The sequence below is a fragment of the Aquila chrysaetos genome, chromosome 7, assembly GCF_900496995.4.
Source record: "Aquila chrysaetos chrysaetos chromosome 7, bAquChr1.4, whole genome shotgun sequence".
Lineage (NCBI taxonomy): Eukaryota > Metazoa > Chordata > Aves > Accipitriformes > Accipitridae > Aquila > Aquila chrysaetos.
The window spans coordinates 12,042,591-12,069,662 of record NC_044010.1 but is presented as its reverse complement, the minus strand read 5'-3'; the positions used below and the strand labels follow the sequence as shown (position 1 = coordinate 12,069,662).

Below are 27,072 nucleotides of genomic sequence, written 5' to 3'. Positions count from 1 at the left end.
TGAATTAACCTCATTTCTACGCTAGATTTTCCCTATATTTTGCTCCTGACTTTTGTAATTTTTTTTTTCTTAAAGGTCAAATTTAATACACATTTTCTATTCCAGAACAACTTAAAATTACATAGTTCTAAACAATGGTCTCTTCAAGTTTTGTGATGGCAGAACCAAACAGGTTTGACTAAGATTTCCAAGATGGGAGAGGAAAAAGTGCCTTATATCTCCAGTTATAATTGCTTGTAAATCAGGAACCTGGTACACAACTTCAGCTGCTACTTTAACTTGTATTTTTCATTAATACATGAACATCGTCACTTGAATTAAATAAAGAGTTCTTTTCTTCATCTTCCATCATGCTTTTCAGACACTTTTATCACAATCTGTTGCTTAGACACTGGAAACAAGAATACTTTGTCCCAGTTAGGAAAATTTAATAGATTCTGCTAAGTATTTCTTTGTCTTCCCTGCACGTCCTAAGAAATCAAATTCTTTGCTACTCATTCTCAAAAAGCAGTATCATTGCCTTTTTCCTAGGCTCAGAGTTAGTTACATGGCTCAGCAATCCACAGAAAGAAATGGAGGCCACTACTTTTCCATTACACTTTTGAGTCATTTGAGGACATCATGGAAGCTTTTCATCCCATTTGAAAATATGGTGTTGAACCTTCACTCCTGTGTGTTTTGATTTGGAGGACAGATGCCAAATGGAGGCACTGGAATCAATTTAAGAATGCAGCAGAAAGGACATCTTAAAAAGCTGAAAGGAAAATCCTGTTTCTGGTGCTCTGTCTCTCCTTTAATTGCAATCACCAGTCAAGATCCTAATCAATGCACATAAATTGTCACAGGAATACAAGGGCTGAATTTTTGAATCTGCAGTTTGGGGATTACATGGGCTTTATGAAGAATTAGTGCTTATGGTTATTAACTTTTCCATTAGCATTCCACCTCAAGGCTGCCCAATGCATTCATCTTACTAAAAAATTGAAACATTAGACTGATAAAATCAGACAACTTGTGTGCCTATTCAGAATCTTGTGTTGCTTTTCTAACTCCTTCCCCAAAACCTTTAGGTGAACTCACTGACCAGGTCTATTGGTTTCATGGTTATGTCAGCTCTCCTCTACTTTTCAATAAGCAAATATTTGTCATCTGCCAACCTGGACTTGAAAGCATAGTTATCTTATTCCGCTTCCTTTCCACTTCCCTTTAACTTTTTGGCTTAATTTCAGAGTAAAAACTGTTTACCCAACTTTACTCAAGTGGATGTCCCTTCAGGTTGATTCAACTTGCCAAATCTTCATGGTATTAATTTCTCTTTTCCAACTTGAATTCTCAGTGCTATGCACTTATAAATACTTATTTTATTGCCAACATCTATCAGTAGACTTGTGATTCCTTTGCAATCTGAAGATAAAAACGTTTTGGGTTTGCTTCTGTATTACTCCCACTTTGAAGAAACAGCTCTCATCTCTGGAGACCTAGAGTTTCACTGGATTGTTCTTCTTTTATCTTTCCTTCTGAGTGCAATAGCAGATTTTTATTGCATTAATTTTCATTGTGTTCTCCATAGTAATGCATTCTTTCAGTAAAGTAGAAATTATAGCTGTGTTGATTTCAATACAAATAGGTAGCTCTTTCTAAATGTCTCTTATCTTCATCATATTAAGTGCATTACCTCATTTACGAGTGTTTAATAAGTGAGGACTGTAAAGGCCATTTGAATTTCATATTTGTGCCTCCCCCGAACTAGCTTAATTATACTAACATCTGAAGGCAGTGCCCGCTTACAAAAGCTAGTTAATGAAATACTGATATTCCAACTCCTAGAGAATAAGCAACATAAAATTCCTCTCAGAGCAGTCTAGCAAAATTTTAGTTAAGAATCTTCATATCAGCCCATTCCTGAATAAAAGCCTTCCTTTAGTTCAGTGATTCTAGTGTAACCAGACTACTTTAAGAGAGCATTCTGTACTTTTCTCTCTACAGAATTACCTTCATGTTATAGCCTTTATGTTCTGTACTTTTCACGCTTGAGAGAGTCATGGAATGACTTTAAGAAGGTGACCCTTTAGAAAGCTAGTAAACTTTCAGAAAAGCCTTGTTGTATTATGTTAACTTTGGCCTATAATGAAGGTGCTTTAGCACCAAGGAAGTGCTATAGGCAAGGATATAAAAAAACCCCACCTTGTTTTCCTACTGTTACTTCTAATCATTCATTCTGCTTCTTTATAATATTGACTCCCTGCACTTTCCCTCCTCCTCTCACAACACAAACATATGCGCACACATTTTATCTGCTAGTTGTTCAAGATTTTATTTAAAAAACTGTGGGTTGTAGGATGAAGGATGGATGGTTAGAATGAGCCATGGCATATCAACAGCCCTTTACCTACGTGCCTTGGGAACACTACGCTTCCTGAAGCAGCTAGGCTTGCATGAGGTGCCTAGCCTTCCTTTCGTTAAACACTGACAGCATAACATGCCAGATGTACTGTTTTGCGCTTACAGAGGTCCCTCGTCTTGGAGAGCAGTAGTGTTCTTGGTACGTGAAATTCTGTCAAGGACTGAACCAACCAAATAGCATAAATGCCTAAGATAACCTGAACTGGTACTGAAATCTCTTTGCGGCTGTGTGGACAACTTGGAATAAAGGTAGAATGTATTCTACCATAGTTGTGAGGGTACCTCTACGGCCATTTTCCACTCAAGTAGTTGCATTACTACAGCAAGGTTTTTGAGATGAGCTTGCCAGATTAAAAAAAGTGAAGGTCTAAGTTCATGAATATCTATTATTAATTCATGTATATTTTTTACCTGGGGACACCCACAATACTTAATAAGACTGGACATAGTGAAAACCAGCTGCTCATAGCTGAGCTGTAGTATGGACACTATCTGTTCCTATACCTACACATTTATTGTTTAAGATTGGCAAATGAGCCTGGTGAACTGAATGTCTGAAAAGATTGCCACTGAATAAATACACCCTTTCCTAATGGAGGAATGCAGGAAAATCAGGCAATGAAAATAGTGGTTAATAGCCTGTCCAGAAAGGAAGAGAAAATCTGTTTGGAGACCACTCCAAGCTTTCAGATAGTAAAAACCACATGCAAGTTAATGCCTTTTATAAATTGGGCCCAGCTTCTATTTTAGTTTAAGATCTTTAATAATATTAAGTAATACTGAAAGACTTTATTGTTCATTCAAATGCCTTAAAAACTGTTTGGCTATTTATATAGTGCATCCTAAAAGCTGCTATTTTTCAGTCAAATAAAATAAATAAACTTTTGCTTTCTAGCTTAAAAATGTAACTGATCTACCTGTTGCTAAACATTACAAGAGTACCAAGATTTTCAATGCCATTTATTAATACATTAAAATCACCTAAAATAGAGTACCTAAAAACCAGAGATCTATAATAGATATAATCAACCGAAAGAAGAGTGAAGCAATCCCAGGCATGCCATTAATAAATCATGACTTCAATTTTATTGTAAAAAATTAGCTGATCATTACTAGTTAAAAGATCTAAACAGAATTCAGGGAGGTTTAACATAATTCAGCTGCCCACCAAAAAGGGAGGTTTTCAATCAAAACCTCCTCTTAGATATGATTACACTGATTTATTACCAGACTGGAGCTGAGAAGAGTTCAAGGTAGGTCAGCTTAAGCTGTGGACATGAAGGAAGCTGTTGCAAAACATGTTAAGCACACTACCTTTGGCCCTTGTTATCTCAGGCACAGGCTAATTGAACAGCAACTTCCCTGAGCTCTGAGCCTTTCTCTCAGGTGGATGAGAAATAAATTAAGGGGCAAGGTTTCAGAAAGATAGTAAGTTATTAGGCTGCAGACATCTGTAACTTAGAAGTAAATAAGAAAAATTGCTAAGGCCATAAGAACACACCGTTAAGACGTGGAATTTTAAAAGAAACAGAGAGGAGCCAAGCCCAGAAAAGGAAATGCAAAAATAAGATGAGATCTATGATACAATACTCTTTAAAATGAAGTGTTAGTTATCGTTACACTGGTATGTTTGGTTTCTGTGAAAATAAGTAGATAAAAGAAGCGAATCTGCTGTAGAATAAGAAATGTACCAGGCAACTTGCAAATTGTTAATTATAACTGCAGTACTCCAGTGTCACAATGTTGTCGTGTCAGCTGTCCTCCTAAAAGAAGGTAAATGTGGGAAGAAGTAGCAGCATGCCAAGCATCCCTCTGTATATGAAAGGGGAATCAGTCTCTGACAAACTTTTAAGAGTATTTCCTTGGCATACTAACAAATGCCAAGCAGCGTTTGAAAATTTGTTTGCTTCCATAGCAGTGAAAACCTATGCCCCCAGACAAATGGGAGCTATAAAACTGGAGCTGGGGTCCCATTCTAAAAGTAGCCCTCTGCAGAGAGACTGCACTTGAGTTGGTCATTTGTTTCCATGGCTGAGGGATATCTCAAATGGAAATGATAGCTGGAGCTAAAGATTAATGTTGGCTATATATTTAGGTTTCTCCTAAGTGAAAAAGCACTTTAAGGCACTTTTGTAATGTTTCCAAGTTGTGGTCAAGAACTCAGTCCCTTGTTTCCTAGAATAAACATAGCCTTAAGCGTGCCTGGTGTCAAATTACCTGGGGTAACCTGACAAGCAGAGTACATAACATTTACATTAGCTGTTTCTAGAGAAACGTGAGTTTTGAAGAAAATGGCTTTGGCTGCTTGTTATCTAAGAAAATAAGAGCATGACAGGGCAGAGGAGTTTCCTCACCTAGCTATGAGAGTGGGTGCATCCCGTGCCAGGATACGGAGCACTATTTTTCCAGGTGAACATTGACTTGTGCCTTCTGATAAAGGCAACTAGTCAAGAGGTCTCCAGGAGTCAAGGAAATCTCATCTTACCCTGTGATGACTTGAAAGCTTCGTGACTCTAGAACTTCAAATTGCAGTGGTCCATGAATAAAGAACAATGGTTTAATTAACTCTTGATTATTTCTTGATGTAATTACATGGAAAAAACCACTATCAGCAACTGACATTAAAGTAGTATACTATCTGGACAATTAAAATGAAGAAACTACGCAAGTTCTGGCTGTTGTCTTGATTTCTGAAAAATACTGTCCATGTGAAGCATTTAAAGCAATTGCCTTTGCCAGTTAATAAGCTGCGTTGTATAGTTGTCAGTACATCTTACAAGTAGGTTAGTAATTGTTCTGCTATTTTGCTACAGCTGAACATTAAGTGCTTTATGCTAGATCTTTGTCTTGATTTAGTCTGACAATTTTAATAGCAACCCAAAGCTTAGTGTATCATACCCCTTGATGAGAATGTAATACTGGCTTACAGGCAAGTAGGTCCCAAGAAAGTTGCTAATGACAGAAGAAAAATACCAATTAAAATCTTCATATTTTTGTCCTATTATACTGCTGTGCTTGTTACGTATGTGTTAATGAGATGTCGGCTGACAGAAAATTCCGATTTAAAAGTGTAACCTGGTTAAACAAACAAACTCCTTTCCAACTGACAAAGTTCTTTTTATTAGCAAAAGATACCACCTTAACAACTGCAGGAAAGAACAATTTTTAGATTAAAGAAATAGGAAATCATTCAGGCTAACAGAAAAGACATACAGCTAGAATTGCCTGGGGAATAATTCGTGCATGTTCACCTCTATTTATGACAATTTGAGCTGGTTGCTTTCAAGTCAGCCTTAGCAATCTGTAATCACAAATTCTTTTGTAATATAGCAACTACTCTTTTTCTTCTCCACAGCCTTGGGTGAGTTTGGTTTCAAAACTCAATCTAATGTCCAGTTTTTTTAAAAATTGTGACTATGAATGAGAATGTACTAGATTGCTAAAGAAATCTTGAGAATATTGCAACTATTGTCTTCAAGTTGCAAAGGCATTGTGACTGGAGAAAACACATTAAATTACACCTTATATTGCTCTAACAAAGATTACTTTTAGAACAAACCAGAGAGCATAAAAACGCGACGTCATGAACAAGCATTAAACTAAAAGGTTAAGATAAAACGTATTATGTACAATGCCTAATTTTTGAACATACTGTGCTTCAATCAGCTGTCCCTATTCTTTATTTAATTCCCTTGGCAAGGGCACAGAGGAAAACAAAATTAGAGGGAACACACCAAACCTTTTCATCAAAGGGTAATTTTCCAATGGTAATAGCAAATCTTTGACATTTGCAACATAATATATTAAAGTTTGAACTGGATTTTTTGAAAGTGATTTTTTAAAAACTACTTTTATCACTAACACTTGGAAAAGGAATCCCACCAGTGGAGGGAAAATCCAACCTGAAAAAAAGTTTTGATTAAGTTTATTAAAGACTCAGAATTGCTAAGCTTTGTATGCACTAGTTGAGTAAGAAAAATTTGCACCATCCAGATAAAACTAGGTATTGCATCCAGGCTTAAGGAGTGAAAAGCAAACAAGAGTGGCATATTAAAAGGCTGCTCCCTTCTAAAATCAGCATCATGTAGGGGCAAATGCTACTGCCCTGAGCATGAAATGGGTAAATGATGTCTCATTAAAGATACATCTGCTCAACAGATAAAGTAAGTGGGGAAAGCAGTTCAGTTTGATGAAAACATTGCACCAGGTGGAAGCCAAGTATTCACCTCTTGCAGCACAATCACATGTCCCAGAGACTTTATGTCCCGTAATCTCCCAGGGAAATGATTGCAGTGGATAAAAATATATAGTGCGTACAGTTAGTAGCTTTAGTAGCTTTGGACTATGTAGAAGTTACAGGAACATCCACAGCAAGGAATTGCTGAAGTGGTTTCTTTCCAACTGTTGCTCATTGTTAAGCAAAGTAAATGAAATATGAAATAGTTATGAACCTTGGTTTTGCCCTTTCCTTGTTCTTCCTTTGTATTTTTTTTGCTTTGATATCCACTTATGACCACTGTTAGAGACTGGATGCTAGCTTAAATGGACCCTTTCTCTGAATTACTATAATCATGACTGTGTTCTTTTGTTCTCTTGACTCATCTCTGTAGACTCAGATCTAGTGGAGTCTGTAGATCACTGGGCACAGACTTTACATCCACGGTTAGTCTTAAGAAAGTTGTATGTTTTTTCAGAAGCACGGTTTCACATAAGTCATTGAAAGGGTTAAAGATGATGCTTTCAGTGTTTTAAACTGAAGTGTATATATAATGTCTACGTAGCGATTCCCACGTCTGCCTTGATCCTAAATTGTGTCCTGGAGTAGCATTGTTTAGATTTGGATTTCAATAATTCGTCGCTTCCTGTCAGGAGAAATATCTGTGTTGAAGAGACTTTATTTGTGAGACATGGAAGCCACAGTAAATTTCCTGTGGTACATGATTTTTCTCAGGTAAACTCCTAATCGTGTGACCTCTCTGCTATTCAGCTGTATGTGAAATATGTGAGGTAAGCTCCTACTTAGGTATGGCTTCAGATTTGTTTTTTTCCTATAATGACTGTTGTACAAGCTGGAGGTGCTTTAAGTGGAAGAATTTCTGGACTGGTAGGCAAATGGTTAGCTCTGAGATACTGTCACTATGCAAACTAATGGGGAGCAGGCATGTTTTATTTTTATCTTGAAGAAGCTTGCAGGAGGCAACCCTATATCCATGTAGTAGACTAAGAGAGCAAAATGACCTTGTGTCTGACTGGGCACGAATAATACTCAGAAACAAAAATGTCATTAGCTTGTGCGTGTCTTTCCAAAGAAAACCTGAATTAAGAGTTCATTCTTCTTGTCAGCAGCAAGAAATTACTGATGGAAGAAGTGTATACAAATACCAGGGCTTTTCAAAAGTAGATTTCAAATCTGAGGTGTAGTAGGCCTAGAGGGAAGCTGGAATGACGGTGAAGTTTCTATTCTCAGTCACGTAACTAGAAAATCACTGGCAACCCTATCTAAAATTAATTGAAATCTCTGCTAACGGAGGTTCTTGGTAGTGCTGGAGATGAGCAAGGATAGGAGCTCTCTCAGGGCCTCGCAAGCGAAGATGGAATTACATTCTTGGCCCCAGCCCTGCTCAGTTATGTACTGCAGACATCACTTCTCATCACGTTTGGCACTAGAAAGCCTTTTTTCAGAGCAGCAGGGGCAATGATACTACAGTCCTGCCAGCCTGTGGGCACGCACTGCGATCTCCACCTGGGGAAAGCCCATCTCCATCGCCCACGGGTGCAACCGATTTGCTCGGGAACGGGATCTTACAGACACTTACCAAAAAGGTGTTGTACCGTCAGGTCTGTTGGAGCTCCTGGAGCTAACCCGGGCACAGCCGATCCAGTCGCCCCATCCTCACGCTGCTCTGCGCATAATGTCAGCCCGAGGTATGGCAGGAGACCACGTTCCTTGGGCAGCTGCCAGGGACATGTTCTCCGGGAGATGGGTTTTCGCGGGGTTGCAGGTCCCCTGCCCAACAGCCAGGTGTGAGAGCAAGGCTGCTGACGCCTCTTTGCCGCGGTGGAGGGGTGTCCCAGAACAGCGTGCTAACGCGCCGCTTCTACGGGATGGTTTCAGCAACTTTACTGAAAGACTGTTGCGCGTTCCCGACGCTTGTAGTTGCAGTCAGTTCCCCTGCAAGCTACTGCCACAGGCCCGATGTTTTCAACTTGTGCTGGGAAATATTCCTTTAGTTACACAGCTCCTTTTTCTCCCTTTCTCCTCCTTTCTGTGTATCTCTACAGGGCCAGGGTTTAAATAATTTATCTCCAGAAATATTTGCCATATGAAGTCTCCTCACTGGCAGGGTCTATGAAGAAATATATACACAGAGAAAGTTTTTTCCTCTGCAAACTCTTACGGGTAAGTTCCTGAAGCAAAATCAAGAAACAGAGGTGGAAACTAATAACTGGAAGTTTAAGCTATGAATTTTTCTCGTGCCATAGATTGTTTGTTGAAGCTTGAAGAGTTGAATCTTTTACGTCATGCATCATATTTTCTTCTGAGCAATAGAACGAGCAGGAAAAAATAATCAGTTCTGCTTCCACATGAGGTGAGTCTTTTGATGAGAGGTGTTCTTAGCTGACTGCTCAGACATGTTCCCAAATGATAAGAGCACAGATCAAAAATCTTACACAGAAAATGAACTAGAAGGGCCTTAGGACCAGAGTAAATACTATCTCACTAGAAAACGAATTCTGATAGGGTCCTATCAACTTTAATTACTTTAAGACTATTATCCATGTAGCAAGCTTCTCTGGCATTTCTAAGGAACAGGTACATCTAATAAATGAAGAACTTAGTAAAAACTATTCCCTAATTACACTCATTAGAGAATTAAGCTACAAGAAAACCAATAAAGCTTCTGCTGTATCTCACACAGACAGCAATTAATGAACAGTTATCTTAAGTCTGAATTAGCAAGTACCCTTTGCTTTCTTGAATATGATACCTTAGGCATTGTTTCAATGAAGGAAAATCTTATACATATTCTGATTAACTGCATGCTAGTCCTCAATCTGTAATTTGAAAACCATGTTGCCATTAATTAATGATGCACTGGTGTCAGAATAATAACAGATAATGAAATGAACATATTGAAATTGTACATGTACTAAAAGAAAGGCAAAAGACAAGTTACAGACATGTTCATTTGGATTAATTATTTTTTTTTAAAAACCCCACAAATGAAATAGTGCATGAAGTTGCTTGCTGTCGCGCAACTTACTACATTGAAAGTTTTGTAGTAAAAATGAAGCATTTTATCTGCCTTTTCACACCTTCTTAGGCATTGTCTTTCTGGCCTGATTTTTATCAATGCAACTGTATTCTCTAGCAAAGATGGCACATGGAGGGAATATTTCTGTTATATGCCAAAGGAGTCAAAAAGAATTTCTTTAACATTTCTGATTTTTATTTCTTTACCATGATGTACCTAATTCTCTGCCTCTTCCCTCTCAGAAATGGGCAGGATCCTGTATTGCATCTTAACCCCAACCAAAGCTTAAGGTGGGCAGGACTTCAGTGTTAACATACGTTTGAAATGTTGTCACTGGGTAGCAAAAAATGATTAGATTCATAAAGAAATGTCAGCTGCACACAGCAAGAAACTCTTTAACTAATTAGGCACCTTATGTCGTAAATGCAAAGTTAAATACTTGAGTTAAAACTTTGATCAGTTAAATACTGATCAAAAGTGTCTTAAGTAAACTGTTGAGACAATCTGATACTAAGTATCATATGAATGAATTACATGTGTTTTGTTTCAAAGATAAAAGTAAATAACCTCTCACCTTTTGGTTTGATAACCTTTCTCCTTCTCAACAAAAGGTCATTTAAGGTTGCTGCTCTTACTCCAGTTTGGTCCCTCTTGGAAGCAATACAGACTTCAACTCTTCTTTTTGGAGGTTATCTAAGACTGGTGCAGGAAAGGGATGAAAAGGTCATCCTAACCTTTTCATCCCTCTGCTTTGCCCTGAACTGAGCGGTATTTTGTCACTGGGCTGTATAATTAGGACCTCCTTCACTTCACTAGATCTCAGGAACCCTGTTGTGCTAACAACAAACAACTGAACCATGTTTCCAAGGAAAGCCTTCTCTCCTGTGTGTAATGTCTTAATTAAAAAATGAAGTCATGCTGAATCTTAAAACTTGGACAGGTTTAATTTTGATCACAAAGAGGGATGCAAAAAGAATTGCTTTCTTCTATAGGAAAAACCCAAAAGGTACTGGAAAAGTGTATTAATCTGCCTCACTGGAGAAAGGCCTCTGAGTGTTGAGAGAGAACGCTCTAGTGTGATTGAGAACTACGGTACCATTTCTGTAGGTTTCATGGTAATTAGAAAAAACGGTGAAAAGTAGTATTTTGCTTCCACAACTGCATTTTTTGAAACTGCTAATTACAAAATACTAAAGAGTGAAGGGGGCAGTCAACCAAGGTATTCTTTGTCTAATACAGTCCTTTCTGGTAAAATATTAGGGACTGATTTTGCAAGAGAAATTGAAATGACAGTTTAGCAAACACAAGCCAGAGTAAAGAAACTGTTTATGAATACTATTGGTAATCAGTGCTGGAGGGAACTTATTTTTGTGCTTATGTAGTTGACAAAATGCAGGCCTGGTACAACAAAACCTGAAAACATTCTTTGGGAGTTCTGTAAGCCAGGATGGTAGCACTGTGGTTTCCATTGCTTCCTTCACCCTCCATCACCCATACTGAGAGTCAGGACACCTTTACGCTGAGTTATTAATAAAGAAAGAAGTTATAATAATTGCAATCAACTAGAGACTTATAGGTTCTTACCCTTACATTTTAGGACTTTTTTTTTTAGTAAAATCTGAGTACTATGGATGGAAAACCACTTAATATTCAGCAGAACAATATAATGTAAATAGAAAAAAAAAATCCTTTTAAGGGAATACTTTGCAAAAGCACTATACTTGAATCTCTACAAGGCTTAGAGAGGTATGCACAGAGAGTAAAGTAAAGGCTTACACACTGGGTTTCTCAACCTCTGTCTGCTATGTGAAAGAACACCACATAGCTGTGCAAAAAATGCCCTGAAAAAACATACTGTTAGGTAACAAGTCTATGCTAAAGAACACACAGATATTCTCAGTCTAGATCCTGGCATGATGTTTAACAGAGTCTGACGTGGAAGGGCCTGCTGACACTAAAATTTTCAGAGGTAGATTATGGAGATTTACAGCTTCTGTTCTTGGTGCATGTGGACAGTTTTTTTGCTCTTCATGTGCAGCAGGTGTGATGTGGGAAGCATTGGGCCCATCTTTTTGGTCCTATCTGCACCTGCAGATCTGCAAGGGTGAGCTCAAAGATGGTAATGCATCATGCGGGAGGGTGGAGGGAGGAGTAATTATCTAAGTTATAATAAATTAATTGTGGCAAGAATAGAACAGAAATAATAGAAAAAGATAGTCTAGGGCAAACACTTGCAGTCTGGGGAATTGCTACAGACTGGGGAAAAGGTCATGGAAATATTGAAACAGAAACTGTGTATTGCAGTACAAAACAAATATTTCTCAGCTGTGGAATTATAGTGCTTGCAGGACAAAAAGTTGTACCTAGTTTAACCCCAATGTGATTAATCTTTGGTTGGACTATTTTTTTTTTTCCTAAGAAACTTGTCATCTGCCTTCAGTAGCCACATTTTAGAAATTATACTCTCAGGATTTGTTTTAATAGTATTGTGTTATTTTTTAAGGCAAAACACTGTTTCTGAAGGCATAGGAGAAGGTAAAGGAGCTAAATGTACGTATGTCAGCTGCAGCCATCTGAATAAACTTGTACCGAGATAGGTTAAGTTCCCCTGATGCAATACAACTTGTTTTCTGTATACACACAAAAGGGCTAAAATTTGGTGTAATCAATATGACAGGCTTTCTAAGTCTTGAAATATTTTTCTACAGTTTAGGTCAAAATACTTGCAAGGTAATGGTTTGGTAAGATTCACCACATGCTTTTGTGACGAGGAGGTTTTAAACAGCAGTGCTGATGAGCTTTCTGATCACAATAAGGGTTAAACTATTTCTTCCCTTTGTTTTCCCAATGCCAGTGAGCAAGCTATACATATGTATGTGCCGTATGTATAAAAATAATTGCAACTCAGCAAAATATTTATAAGCATTTTGCTGCCAAAACAACTGAGGCAGTTGAGAAGTATTAGGCAGTGAGTCTGTGCAGACTGAGGAAGACTGGATCTCAGCTGGATCCCAAGAGGCATAGTATTTGCAGCTGGGCAACTGAAGGCTTGGTTTTTGGACTATATCCCTAGTTTGATAGTCCTTGCATTTAATGTGTCTCCCAGCTAAACACAGGAAGATGGAAGGTTAAATAAATAAGTAAAACTTAGGAAAGTTTGGAAATAGGAGAATTAACTTCTGTGTGTCTATCTTGTTGTGCAAATGCAGGCTGCTCTTGGATCTCATGAAGAAGTTCAAGCAAGCAGATAAGATCATATATTGCAAGGGATCACATATAAGGAAAGTGTTTAAATGTACCTAACTGCAATTAGCATTGCTCTGTTTAAAGCTTAGGAGTTCCTCTTTAGGTCTCCACGAAAGCTTTAAAATACATAAGTTCGGTTGCTATGACATTAGGCAGTAGTCACATTGACAGCCGAGCCGCTCGTTCTTGTTTTATTCTTGGTTTAACTTGCTACAAGCAGCCATTTTTCTGTTTGACAGGCAGAGATATATTAAAGCAAACAATTGCACGAGGACTCTTAGTAAGACGGAGGGCTGGAAGACGGGTACTCGTGACCACTGACAAGCTCTTGAGGTACTTAACTCCCAGTTAAAATCAAAGGGACCTAAAAGAGGAAAAACAAAGTATGACCTGGTAAATGTCACCTCTGTGGTATGGCTGGCTTACCTGAAAATATAGTGTGCTGGAATGAAGCGTAAATGAACTGAGTAAGTCTCCAGCTGGCAGGGGGTAGTAGTGTTTCTGCTTTCTCTGGCAGGTTTTAAATGACTCGAGCAGTTGGCCTCATCGCTGAGGTTCAAAGGCTATGAACCTGAGCGCGTGCATATTTTAAGTGAAAATACTGGAGGAGCAAAGCCCTGAGTCACAGCAGTGAGGCAGAGTGACAGGTGCTCGTTCCCCCAAATCCTTCCTGAGCTGAATGCCTTCTTGAGTTTCTCACTGATGGGATTTTCAGAGGGACTGCTAGGAGTGCCCAGCAGAGACCTGGCACTAAGGTAACAAAAGATAGGCCTCAGTTGTGCTGAAAGTGTTGCGAATACTCAACACGAAAGTAAACTTTCTTTTTTTAAATGTTGTTATAAAAGCCATTGAGATGAGACGTACTAGCCCCTAGGCTTTCAAAAGCCTTTTGAATTCAGTAAAAGAAAAACTCGCACTGCCTCCAGAAGTTGACTCTCAGCTGAAGATTTCCTAATCCTCGCAGCAGCTGCAGCTTCTGTCCTTAATGATGGGGGTCCCTTGCTGACCCACTGAACAACGTATTGCACAGGCAACAAACCCTGCACTTGTATGCCTTTTATGTATGGACTCTAGGAGAGGGGTTGCACTTGCTTGACCAATAAGTGATAAATAGCTGCAGAAGCTAGTTCAGCATGTAGGGAGCTGTGAAAATATATTCCAGTTGGGAATGTTGTGACAGCTACAATAAAGATGTGTTACTTAACTACCTTTGAGCATCTGGCTCTTCCCACAGTATACTTTGTTTGGGAATATGATCTCTACAAACAGCTTCTTATTTCATGGCTGAAGAGTAGTAACTGAACACGTTCAGACAAATTTACCATGAAAGTATTGTATTCCTTTTATCTTTGGACAGAGGAAATTCTTCAGGCGATGTTTCTTTTGATCAGTAAATGCCAACCCAGCAGTCTGCTGCTGGCAGTGATAAAGCTGTAGGTATCTATCCGTTCTGTCTTGACAGTATGGCCTAAAACAGAAATGTATGAAATTCATTCTACAAATGCCTAGACAATGCCAGCCAGGCATGATGACGGTGAAACTAATTGTGGCAATGGTGCCCTCCTAGACCTAGGGAAAGGCAGGAGGTGTGCTCATAGCACACAGCCTGCGGGACAGGCCAAGGACTGTAGTGGGAACCCAGCTAACAAAGAAAAATCCTCATTGTCGGGGGGTACAGCTCACTTGCTTTTATCAGTTCCCTGAGACTCCGTCTGCAGAGCAGCAGCACTTCTGCCGCCTGGCTAAGATTGATGCTGTCAGAATAAAAGCAGTGTGAATTATAGGCAAAGGTCTATATAACAAGTGTTCACCTCTTTGGACATGCCTGTAGCAAGAATTTGGAATTAATAATTCCTGTTGCTCAGGGAAATATGGATCTTTTTCTCCAAGCTCTGCTGAAGGCGTCAGTCTATTTATAGCAAGCGCTCTGTTTTAAGCATGATCATCCAAACTTAACAATTTCATCTAGCTATAGAAGATCTTTATTTTTGTCTAGTCTTACTCTTTCTAGGAGACAGGTATTTGGCTGGTGAGATACTCTATTCATGGGTAGGGAAAAGTATTATATTGGCCTATTTGAGTAATCGATATGCTCAAACAGACTGGTTACTGTTCTTCCTTGCAGCAACACATTGCCAATAATGCTTAGGCAATCTTACTGAGAAGTTTAGCCCTCCCAAAGGCTTCAAAACTGAAACTGAGTCACAGTTCTGAGTTTACAGTCCCTGTAAACATAAAATGTTTAAAAATCAGAAGGAAAGGGAGAAGAGCAAAATAAATATGCACCATGCACTGTTAAATTATTTAACCTATATAATAAGGGTTAGGGAGTATACACTGGTAAGTGAATATTTGACAAGTAGTTTCTAATAAGGAGTGAAAATCATGATCTTCTGAATATCTTTCGGGGGGGTATAAAATAGAGCAATGCAGGAGAACGTTCTGGATGATGTTTTCTAGCAGGGTTGGTAGGACTAGCAATACTGCTAACATACAGAAACTGCAGAGAGCTACTGGCTGAGCTGGGTGGAAATTACTTGTCTTTTCTTGAATGTAGAACTTCAGCCAGTCATTAACTGTTGATCTGCTTCTTTCAGAGTCACAAAACTGCATCTCATACGTGTGCCCATAGCTAAAGCCGAAGTTAAATATTAAAAGTTTTGAGATAACGGATAACAAGAATCAGCTGCACAACATAAACTGATTTTGCAGATAAAATCTCAGCTCTGAACAGATGGTGTTATGTCCTGTTATCTATAGTCACGTTGTTTGTCAGAAATGCATAAAAATCTGGTACCCCAAAAAATGGGAAAGGCGATGGGCACACTGTTACCCATCCACTAAGAGGTGGCATGTATATTAATTGTGCTGCAGCAAAAGCAGACTGCTAACTAGTAAAAAGATGCTAGTTCATTTCAGGATGAGCTGCGGGATCACCTCAAACACACCTCAACTCAGAACTGTGTGTGAAACTTCTGCCACAGAGCTAGTGAAAATGTGCTTTGTGGTATGTGATGGAAAGGACCCAGTACCTCTGATGGTGCACTTGAAACTCACAGAAGAATTGGGCACTGGACAAAGTGTAGCCCTTGAGCATCCCACAGTATCTCAGCTTAGCTGGGCATTTTAAATATATGATCTGTGTTGCTGGTTTTGAGAGACGACCTGCCATGCTATTGTGGTAACTGCTTGTTTTTCAGTACTCAGAGTCCTTAATATCCTTAGGTGAAAAAGGGGAACAACTGTGAATACAATGAAGAGCATTAAAAACATATTCAAACTGAATTTCTAGGCCAAATGCTCAGTTCTCCATAGTTTTTATTTCTGTATCATGTCAGACTGATAACTTTTATTTTCATCAATGGAGGAGCATATTCAAGCTATTTTAGGATTCAAACACTATCGAAGTTACAACTCTTGCTCAGATAACAGAAGCATCACAGTTCAGACACCTTTGCAGAACTGGAAGTTGCTTCTTGTGGTTGAAGTCCTGTGTGCTATAAATACAAAAGCTGAAAAACTGAATTCATACTGACTGTGAACAGAGACAGAGTGATAAAGAGCTTTATATTAATCTGGATTTCCCTTTCAGATTGTTAGAGCCAACATGGCCTATTTTCAAGGACCTTGGCAAGACCTACTTATCTGTGGCTGAGGTATCTGTGGCTGTAGACAAATATTGCTTGGCACTTTCAGTTGTGATTATATTTCCATTTCAAAACCACATGGATAGCACTTGGTCACTCTTTTTGTGATTCTGTCTTATACTTGACATAGCCTGAAATCATACTTAAAGCCTAAATTTAAATGGTAGATATCACACTTTCCTCTTGCCATATGAGAATGCCCTTATATACACATGTCTGCATATGACAGACCCTCCCTCACCTCAACCAGCTGAATACATTGTCATCTTTCATAGCAGAAAAAACTGAGGGTGAAACATCCTGTGTTCTCTAGATGGCTCTTGAATATTGATGAAAACGCAGGTGGGAACTAAAGTTACATCAAGCCATTGTAGACATAAGACATTTAGAATTTTTCATAGGAAGCGTAACTCATCCTTGGAAGGGCTTTTTAAGACTTGTGACAGATTCACTCAGTATTTGGTAACTTCCAGTAGCTGGGATTGCAAAGCTGGAGAGATGCACGTTGGTTCACAGGTTTCTGAAGGGGAGTTGCAGCTCAGGGCTTAAATGGTAGACAGCATTGACGGACAGGATGACCCCTTGTTGATCAAAACACTAGTCTGTAGCAGAACTATAGACTTTGAACTTTGCGACACTGAATATTGCAGTTTGAGTCTATGTGGAAGGAACACTGAATTAGACTCCTAAGCAATAACCTCACTCTGGGAGTTTCCAATAGCATTGCAAAGCTGTGTCCAGGGTTTAGTCTGCACCACAGACCAGGCTCTAGGGATGTCAAATTAGACACATTTCGTGCATACTGCTTAGGGTAAATGTGTTTGTACAGGCTCTTGTTAGATATAGACAGAATAAGACAGTGCACTCAGTCTTCTTGCCATACAACCAGTTTGTTGGAAGTTAGCACTACCACTTCTGGTGATTAACCACCATCACTTAAAATTATAATTGGTTTAATAGTTGAACTATGGATATGTAATTTCTATCATACTAATGAAATAAACCTCATCATCTCTTAAATGATGACTTGGAGGCTGAAAGGCAAAACTTAAATAGACACCTGGAATTTCATAATGACTTTTATGTTACCTTAGTGAAAATATCTTTACGCTACATGAATCCTTGCCAAAGGGCAGAAAAAAGTTTGCGCATTTAAGACATCACAATACGGAATTGAGACCTGAGGAACCACCGCACCTTGAAATAGAGAGGGGAACTGGTTAATCTAACCAAAATGGAGGGAAGAGGTGGCCATAGATTTAAACTAATTAGAGTTGAGAGGAAGTTAAAAAGAGTTTTTAAAAGAGTCATTTCAGAAAGACAGGTTTTCTGATTGAATGTCCATCTACAAACCTGATGAAGCAAAAGATAAGTTTCAACCAAGAGAGAAGCGACGGCGACTGCTGTGGCTTCATCTGCCCCATTTGTGCTTACCCTCCAGGTCCTGTCGCTGTCCAGACTGTGCTGAGCTGCGAGTGATTTCTGTTGTGAGCATGTTGTGTTGCAAAAGGCCGGACTGTCACAAGAATAAAAATTTCTTCTGGCGTTGCCAAACACAAGACACAGAAGGGAAAGAATACCTTAACTAGAGTGCAGGTGGGATGTGCAAAATGGGTATGGAGCTGTGGGGGTGGCGGTCGCAGGAAGAACCCCCTTGGGATTATAGCATTGGCTTAAGGCTAACCCCACATATTGAGCTGTCAAGTCTGAGAGAAAAAGACACATAGGAACTCATTTTTCTATTTGATGGGCCACAGTGGGACTGAGGAATGAAAATGAAAAGCAAAATTAGATTCAACCAGCAGTACTTTGGAGGTAATGCAGTAAAAATTGGAAGGGTCCTAGCAGCCTTTAGGAAAGAGGTGGGGGTTTAGTAACACAGGACGTTATTTGTGTTAGTTGAAGTTTGTCCACTTATGTGATTCTACCTTTTTCTCTGACATGTTTACTCTTATGGTATGTTAAGATACTAACTGCCTTTGTAGCTGGTAAGAATATTTGCAAGCATAAAAACATCAAAATAATAAATTATAATTATAATGTATTTTTATTATATTATAATATATTTTAATTACAATATATTTTCATTATATTATAATAAAATAATAAAGTAACCATTCAAACAACAGATAATAAACAAGAGAAGCAAGTCTACTTTTGGAGAAGTCAATAAAAGTTGATAAAATTATGTTAATTTTGTGAAACTGACAATGCTTTTACTGACACGTAAAGGAAAATTGGTATAACCTCAATAAGTACCTTCAAACAAATGTTTTGGTTGGTTGCTCAATGAAGTCCTTATCTGTTTTTTATTGGCAGCCATTAGAAAACATTAAGCCTTGCAGTGGTTGATACATTCTTAGCCATAAAATGATTTTGACCATTCCTAATTTATGCAAGTTCTGGAAAGCTACATTAAAACATCATTTGAAGTCTGTAAATTTAAGTGGTGTTGAAAAATGAACATGATTTATTTTAGGAAAAGCAGTAATAAATGAGATATCTTATTTGATAAAAATTAGATAAAATAACTGGATCCCCTTTCTTCACTTACTCAAGCAACTTTCCTTTTTAAACTGTGAAAATACTGTTACAAGTGATGGTCATATTGACATTCTGCATAGCCTTTCCCTTGCTTGTTAATGGGGAAATGGAATCAATATTTACTTGAAGAGATGATCCTGAGATTATCTATACATTAGAAGTAAAGATTTACAGTTTGTTGTATTGAAGATGAAATCATTTAGATAAACTAATCATGGAAAAGAGACCTGGGGATTTCTGGTGAAAATGAAGAACCAGATGCCATTCTGCTCACGTTTTAACGCTTATTAGCTTTATTACAGTTGGTCTTTGGAAAATTTCCTGTAAGTATCCAGTCTGAAGTGAAAAATCACGTAACTTTCTTGAGCACTTTAATTAAGATGATGTCTTCACCATTGCTTTAATCTATACAAAGTAGACATCTGCTTGGCAGTGCTTGTATTATTTGCACTGAAGATGATTTCCCTAGTTCAGACCAGACCCTCTTTTACCATGGATGTGGTGGCGAGACAAAAAAATCTTTCATTTGTGTAAGTGAATTAGTGTATCATTGAAGTCTGTTATTTTGCATCTTTTCTGCAGTTTTGTGTTTGTTCTGAGTAGGTTAAATAACAGCTGCTGGAAACTGTGGTTATGACTTAGAAAGGATAATAAAGTAATATAGTGTATGTTTTCAATAGATCTGCTCAGCTGTTTGCTGTTCAAGGCTGGGAAATGAGAAGTGATAATCTATTTTTCTGCATTTCTTCTCTACTTTGTCAGTAAAAGTTGCATCTGAAGGGCCGAACAAATTGCAGCCATCTTGTCAGATAGGGTTCCAGAATACGTGCGGGTGTTCAGCTTCCCTCAGTCCCTCGTGGTTTCAATGATAACTTTAGGCTTGAGCTATTTCAGTAGATGCCCTATTTAAATGAATATACAGCTGAGAGTGGGAAAAGAAGGTGCAAACTGCCAGTGTTAACCCTAAGTGGGTTGATTTGAAAATTGTTTTCTTCTGAAATTTATCAGACCTCACAGTTTACCTTGTATTCCAGCGGTTTCTTATTCATACCCGCTAGACTTTCTGAGCGCTCCTCACCACCTGTAAAAAACAACTGAGAAGATATAATTAAGCTTTGACAAGGAAAGCAAGTGCCTTGAATTTGAAACCTAAAAAAGGAGAGACTGAGCTGATAGAAAAAGCAGGCAAGAAGTTTACTTCATTGTGGACAACAAAACGCTCAGTCAGATGTATTGATTAAAGCCTGGACAGCACCACCAAGCCCTTGGTGGTAGGAACTTTGTTCTTGCTTTTCCCTCAGTAAGGGGAACACGCATTACACGTGTTGTGCCCATTCCCTAGCCGGCGAGTGTACTGCCTGGCTGTTCAGTGCTTGTTGTCTCTGCTTTCCCCTGGCTCTTGGAAGAGAGATTAGGAATTAAAACAGGATTCCTCTCAGTCCTAGTGTCAGCTGGAACAGAGCTTTGGGGGGAAATGTTTGGGATTACTAGCTCTGTTTAGATAAGCTTTACTATTCCACACAAGACATTCAAGATATTCAGGCATCCACACTTTTAAGCTTGCCTTGGTATGATGCACCCTTAATTAAAGGCTCCAAATTCACTGAGATATTCAGATTATCATGAAAACTAGTAGCTCAGCTCTTGATAGGCGACCAAATAGTATTTACCAAAATTGGAACCCAAAATAGTAAAAGCCTTTTTGCATTTAAAAATAATAATTCTCATGGCTAATACAACATTAAACCAAGTTCATTTTTCATTTCAGAGGCACTGGACCCCAACAATTTTTGGCAAAGAATAGGCATTTCAAGATTCAAATAGGAAAGAGTACCATTGGTATCAGCTTCTGACTTACTGCCCTCCTATGCCGTACACTGAGACCACAAAAGTCTGTAATCATTTTCTGCATAGTGCTGCGTCTATCAAATTTAATTCATTAAAGTTATGCAATTAATATTTTCTTGCACAGCACCACACTTACAGCTGGTACTAGTTGTAGCTAACAGATTTAGAGCTTTACTTTTTTGGTTTTTTTAAGGGAAAAAAGGGGGATTGACAGTTGTCATATGTGTTTACTTAGTACTACCTGGACTGCCTATATTCTGTCATTCTGAAGAAAATATGCTATTGGCAGCCAAGAAACTTGTTCTCCCTCCATGATTATTGAAAGGGGTTTGACTACCACCTTGCTCTGTAAGAATGGGAAGAGATCAAAAATCTGGCAGTGAAAAATATTAATTTTTTGATGGGAAGCAATGCTCATTCTTAATGCTTTTTAGAGTAGATTGCATTTAAATGAGGAAGTGAAAAGCTGTACTAAGTAATTTTTAAGATCTCAGTTATTAGTATTAAAGAAAGCTCCTCTAGATGTAGAGAAATTCAAATCAAAGCTCAGTTACTTTGAAGACTGGAGTAATTGTAGAGCACCTCTTAAGACAACCTACAAAAGCACTTGTTCTTCAGTTACTTTTTTTTGTAGCTTTTGAGCTCTGATTCAGTTACAGCTGGTCTGTGATGGAAATAACAAAGTCAGCTTATTTTTTTACTTGTGGCAAGATTTATCCAAAGCTGGCAAGCTCCTAGATGAAAATGCATTTAGGAGAAGTGGGAAGATGTTACAGCTTCTCCAACGTGAGCAACAGTAGTGCAGGCTTCCCCCTTGCTGCTGCAAAAGAGCGTTGTTTTTCACGGTGAAATCTGAAAACCAAAATACCTCATTAGTCCTCCAGTCCTCCATGCTGGGATGGGCTATGAGGATGCTAGATACTCAAGACCGTTTCCTAGTTTTTATTTATCCATAGTTTGGCCAGTTTAACTTGCTTTAGGCATGGACTATGAGTAGACGGTGAAGGTGTCTGTGACATTTTCTTTTTCTACCCGAGGCTGTGTTGGCTGAAGCAGCCCTGACTGCCTGCACTGGGATCAGCGAACTAGTCTAGCTGGAAAACAACCAAAGGGAAAAAGTGGCTTACATTTTCAAGATTGCTGGTGATCATGAGGAGAGAGCAAGTTGCCACAGTCCGAGGGAAACAAAATATATCCCAAAGTGGGTGTCTCAGTCTACTCCCCAAGCCAATTTAGGTCTTGCTGTCAAGTCCTCCCTCTCATGTCTCTGGTCAGCTTTGGAAAAGCAGGACGTCCAGTCACTTTGTTAGCTCTTTGGCCCAGGACTGGTCAAGCACACCGATGCACAGTTTTTGTGAGATGGCTTTTGCGCCTGTGTAGGCAGGAAAATGTAGGTACTCCACAGCAATGCAGTTAAATATAAGTGATTTTCCATTCTTTTGAGATAGTAACAAAAAAAAAAAAAAAAAAGAAGAAATAAAAAAAAGAAAAAAAGACAGGCTAGGACAGAAAAGGAAATTATCTTGCTTTGGATTCCTGTGACTTTTTCTTTTCTCAGAAAAAGGCAATAACTGTGGAAGAAGGAAAACATACTTAAGCTGCTGATGACATTTCAGAGTAGTTTGTCAGTAAGAAGGTACCTGCAAGCTGATCTTTAAAAATTCTGTAAGTAGCAAGTAATTTCCATTTGTAATATCTCAACTTACTGAGTTTAAGATGTGCATTGATCTCGGTTTTATTTTTTATGGTATGTTGCAAAATGCTGTAACCACTACCTTGCAGACTCATAAATCAAAACTAATATATAAAGTGTCTTAAAGGCAGCACAGTTAAGGGGGCTGTCCTGAAAAACTGCAACTGTGGCCTTTCTGATAGCTAGTAAAGTCTACTTATTCAACACATACATGCTTTCACCTCACTAAGACGTTAAATTTAAAACTTCTTAAGCCTTTAACCCTCTTTTGGAAAATTTTAGTCTGATGAGCATCAACTGCAAACACTATGCCAAAAACGCAAACACTGTAATTACAATAAACATACTGCAATTAAAGGGTAACTGAATATTTCCTAACACAAAATCTTCTATAAAATCCAGGTGTCATAAATTTCCATAGCAGATGAATGCTTAATGACTGACAGTGAGGTACGGAGTGAACTTGGCTGAAGTGTTGACAGACTAATATAAGTGAAAGGGATTAAGTTCGGTAGTCTTGGACTTCTCTAATGGGGTACTACTAGTAGGTCTGATTGGTCTGCTTTACTTGAAAAGGTACATACAGCCTCCCTAATTTGCAAGTAATAAATCGTGCTTCCACTGGGTGAAGTAATTTACTCCTGCCCTCATCCAAGCAAAACAATATGAATTGCAAATTTGTCAATAATATTACATCTCTGCTGCACATTTTAATTGACATAGATGTCACACATTTCTGAACATCTCAGGGCTATTCATCTCTGCAATATGGTGGGGGGGTGTTCTATTATTTTTAGAGAAAGTTCAGCACACATAGTGGCAAACAGCTTGATCATGCTGTCCCACACATGGACATGTGGAAATACTAATGTTGTGGCATTTGATCACTGGCTTTAAAAAAGAAAAAAGACAGAAAGCTTATGCCAATGTACTGATTTCTAATGCAAGGGAAGAAGAATGCTGAGCTCAGTTTTGTCAGTTTACTAATCTACTGCAGATCAACATGTGTCGAATAATACGCATGTATAAATTAGTAGGGATAAGACAAGTTACTCATTAAATTAACAATTTGTAGGTTTAGAGGAAAATTTTAGATTATGGAGTATTAAAACTTGTTCAAGCCCTCTGCCCTTCCACGGTGAGTTCAAGCTACACTGAAGAAATGACTCGTTTTGTATTTCGACTTAACTTAGTTCAGTTAGCTGGTTTTTCTCAAAGATTTCTGCTTAAAGATATTTTATCAGTTTAATTTTGCTAAGATATGAAGGATTTGATACTTGGATCATCTGCTCTGCTTGACAACATGGCTGAGAAGTGAATGACTAGATAAACTTAAAATCTCAAGGAATACTCAGGGGAGAAAAACAGTAATTTCATTGCAGGAAGAAAGAAATCACATATATCTTCAATAGTAACTTTCAAACTAATCCTTATGAAAATCTGTTTAATTATTGCATAAAAAGAACTAGGTAGAGTGTGCCTATCTAACACAATGTATCCTTTAAACTGATTGAGTTAGTGAGATTCTAAATTTCTAAAACCCATAAATTAAAAAAGCAGCACACTACAGATACTGGCTATCAAAACGAGTTACCAAGAAACACTTCAAAATTCCTTGCTCTTAAAAATCTTCCATCGCTACTTACAGCTGGTATCACTATCATACATAATTAGTCGTGCAAACTGTCCTACTGCTGGCATCTGATAGCTCATATCACAGTGGGTAGACTAACTGCTTAAAAAACATTCATAGCTTGTGACCTGAAAGCTTTCCGAAAACATGCATAAAATTCAGCCTATGTTTTGTCACCCTACCTCCACAGCCGTGGAGAGCTACACACATTTTAAAGAGACAGAAGGAATGGGAGAGGGACTAGTGTGGGACCAAGCAAAAAGCACTCCACAGATGAGGTGTGAAAGGCATTTATTTTCAGTTGGAACTGTGGGGTGAAGTTTTACCATATTGTGCACTTAATATAATGGAAAGCAGCAGTTAAATTGCAGCAGAGCACCAATCTGCCTTGCGATGCAGTTGCTGATACAAAAACACTTCATGAGCTTCTGTTGGTATTGGTGCACTTTGTATGCATGAAACCATCAGTGTCTACATGTGTAGCATTCTGATAAAGCTCCTAGTAAACACTTAATTATCATCTGCAAGACTGTGAATAAAATGCAAGGTCACTAAAGACCACAGGTGCAAGGCTAGCCTACCATAAAATGGGGAGAGAGAGTCCTTAAAGCCTTGTTTCTTCCTGATACTTTTGGTTTATTTGCTATCTTACCCTGAAGCATCCCCATCTCTCCCATTTTGGGGGCACTGGGGGTTTTAGCTACAAGGACTGCAGTTGAGAGGACAAGAGTCCCATGCCCACTCTGGGGGCTGCTCTGTCTGATCCCGCCTGGGTCAGGCACACAGGTGCTGGATGTGGGGCTGCAGCCACAGACTCGCTGGCGGCAGAGGCAGCCAGCCCTGCTCCATCCCATTCCTCTTCCCCCCACAAGGAGAGTGGGTGTTGAGCACAAGCCCAGCTTGAGCCCACTGCTCCCCTTCACTGGGTCTTACAGGCTGGGGGATGCCCTGGCTCCTCTGGCAGCAACCAGCCCTGGCAGGGAGAAGCAGCAGAGAACAAGATGGGCACCCCATCCCTATGCCTGGAAAGATAGCTCCAAGGTTGGTGGGACAAATGTGACAACCTTAACAGGGGAGTTCCCGGAGGTTGTTGGCCCCCTTTGCATTTCTGGGAAAGTGCCAGGTGCACCCAAACGCCTTAGTTTTACCCACATGAGGAACAGTTTTAAAATAATGGCTTGGGAATGTAGCAGTGATGAGAAAAGCTTTCTGGACTGATTGGCTTGACCTGTCTCAGGTGAATGAATATAATGAATGATCTTTGCTAAGTTGTGATCAGTGCTTGTTTTGTAAAATAAAAGTCTAATGTGAAAATGAATTTTAGGTCAATGTATTAAAGCATCTTGTCTTTTTTATTTCCAATGGTTTTTGTAAGATTTTGTTCTCAATATACTGAGGGAAAGAAAAAAGGAAAGCCAAGATTTATACAGATGGAAACAATGGTGATTCACTTACGTGCAAAACTAGAGCTGTAGAAGACGAAGGGATGTAGCTTTTGGTCCTTACACTATGTTATAATAGATGAGGTGCTGGGAGCGTGTGTATCTGAAATGTGGGATCTTCCTCTTTCCCTAGAACCCAATGCTTTGCTTGTTCCTTTAATATTACTTTGTCTGTGAATACTTTAAGAATTGTGTCATGGCCCTGAGTGCACTAATAGGTCTTAATTGCCCTGATGAACATCACCTGGGACTCCAGAGCCCCACCCTGCCCAGGAGCCCTATTTCAGCTGCGCCCCAGGCAGTAGCTCTTTTTTTTAAGCTGTGCCTGTGTCCAGTTCTGGTCTTGAGCTGTTATTTTTGTCTCCTTGGGTTGCTCTTGGATCTGTCTACCTATGCCTGGTCATCACTGGACTGTTGATAGGATCTGCTGCTATCTGTCCTCTTCATCTCGGCCAGCTTGGGGCTACTGGGATAGTGCCCTGTTGGTGGTGGTCCTGCTTTTGCTGGGGTCAGCTGTGGCTCCCTGTTCATCTGTGTTTGCGGGCTGACTTGCTAATGTACCTCTGTGATAGACTGCTAGCAAATACTCCAAACGTAAGTAAGCTTCTGTGCTTTCTTTCCAAGTATGCCATGTATATTTTGTTTTTAATATGATTTGGAATGTGTGTAGTCAATATTCCTGCTTAACCTAAAATAATGTTAGGTGACTTCAAGGCTTTAATTACATAAAATATAGTTTATTTGGGAGTGCTACAATCTCCTGTGGGTAAGCAGCTGCTCTGCTCCCTCAGACTCCTGAGGCTGACTGCATTAGGTATGTGCTTCTGACAGTAGCAACTAGAGAAGCAACTCAAAGCCCAGAACAAGCATAAGGTCAGGGCTGAAGATCAATGAAGAATGACTAGAGGGCAGGGGTAGGTGGTTCTTTGGTCTGGGGCTAGCTATATGCAAGCAGAAGATGTACCTCCTTTCCAGAGCGAAGTGTCTGTGTTTGTCGCTTGCCTGTGGCTCTGCAGTTGCTTAATTTACCTGTTGAAGTGCATGGTTGTATTCACTATCACATGCTAGAAGGCTGTGTCTGACTGACACCTTGTTGGTAAGAACATAGTGAAGATTAAAATATAATCTCTTTTGAAACAGAGTGTGGTTTTGACTATTTGGAGTCCCTGGACTGGAGGCTTGCCTTGTAGCTAAGGGTAGCCTCCCCATGTTGTCCCTGTTCCTTGGCCTGATGTTTTTTAACTTTGTTGGCCCTGATGGAAAGGAGCATCTGAAATATCCTTGTAAGGCAGGTAGGAAAATATGTTTATCTTCAACTTGTTCTCACCATAGCTGAACTGTGTTGTAAAAAATTTGAATT

General features: G+C 39.0%; 1 long non-coding RNA gene across 1 annotated transcript; it reads left to right on the top strand.

The window, feature by feature from the left end:
- The first annotated feature begins 11,600 nt into the window (after positions 1–11,600).
- Positions 11,601–17,600, top strand: LOC115343792. The gene is made up of 4 exons (XR_003924282.2): positions 11,601–11,763; positions 12,869–12,944; positions 13,149–13,238; positions 15,825–17,600. It is a non-coding gene; the product is annotated as an uncharacterized LOC115343792 (long non-coding RNA).
- The last annotated feature ends 9,472 nt before the right edge of the window (positions 17,601–27,072 follow it).